The following is a 1,084-nucleotide window of genomic DNA, read 5'->3' as shown; positions in this document are numbered from 1 at the left end:
GAAATAAACCAGTCGCAGGACACAAACTGCATGATTCCACTTATATGGGGTATATAATGTATCTAATGTAATCAAAATTGTAGAAACAGAAAGTAGAAGGCTGATTGCCAAGGGCTGGGGGGAGAGAAGAGAAGAGAAGAAATTAGTGTTTAGTTGGGCATTGATTTTCAGTTTTTCAAGATGAATAAGTTCTAGAGATCTATTGTACAACAATATGAATATACATAACACCAGTGAACAGTATACTTGAAAATGTCATATTAAATCAAACAAAATACATTGTAGAGTTTTGGGTAAAAAAATCTGTTTTGTTCACAATTTTTTTCCTCATAGAAGTAATGCTTTCTGTAAAAAATCTAATAATATTGAAGCATAGAATGTAAAGTTTGAAAGTCTCCATTCTCCAATCTTACAACCCATGGTTAACAATTGGATTTGTATCCTTTAGCTTTTTTTCCTATGTAACTCCAGGAAAGTAACACCATCTGAATCAGAAATGATTATCTAGGCTGTTAAAAAAAGAAACAGGCCAGGTGCGGTGGCTCACGCCTGTAATCCTAGGACTCTGGGAGGCCGAGGTGGGCGGATTGTTTGAGCTTGGGAGTTTGAGACCAGCCTGAACAAGAGCAAGACCCTGTCTTTACTAAAAAAATAGAAAGAAATGAGCTGAACAACTAACTAAAAATATATAGAAAAACTAGCTGGGCATGGTGGCGCATGCCTGTAGTCCCAGCTACTCGGGAGGCTGAGGCAGGAGGATTGCTTGAGCCCAGGAGTTGGAGGCCAGCCTGGGCAACATAGCAAGACCCTGACTCTAAAATAAACAAATTAAAAAAATCAAGACAAAAGAGGACAACATATGCTTTTGTACTATAATACACAGGGAGTTTTTTTTTTTTTTTAATCTGGATTTCCTTTCCCATCACATGGCAGCTTTGAAACCTCCCCATGATCTGGTAGCTTCCCCCTGTTGCCTGTGCCCCACCATCCATTCCATCTTCCGTAGCTGGGTCACTCTAGCAGCTTCCACACTAGTCTCCTTGCTCCCACGTTAACCCCCTTTCCACTATTCTCAAAATCACAG

At 39.7% G+C, this 1,084-nt stretch overlaps 1 protein-coding gene across 1 annotated transcript in view; it reads left to right on the top strand.

The window, feature by feature from the left end:
• GP6 (glycoprotein VI (platelet)) overlaps positions 1 to 1,084 on the top strand; it is a 36,359-nt gene that overhangs the window by 13,606 nt on the left and 21,669 nt on the right. The gene's annotated exons all lie outside the window — the stretch shown is intronic.

The sequence above is a fragment of the Propithecus coquereli genome, unplaced genomic scaffold (assembly GCF_000956105.1).
Source record: "Propithecus coquereli isolate 6110/MARCELLA unplaced genomic scaffold, Pcoq_1.0 Scaffold193, whole genome shotgun sequence".
NCBI classification, from domain to species: Eukaryota; Metazoa; Chordata; class Mammalia; order Primates; family Indriidae; genus Propithecus; species Propithecus coquereli.
This window is presented reverse-complemented; position numbering and strand designations above follow the sequence as displayed.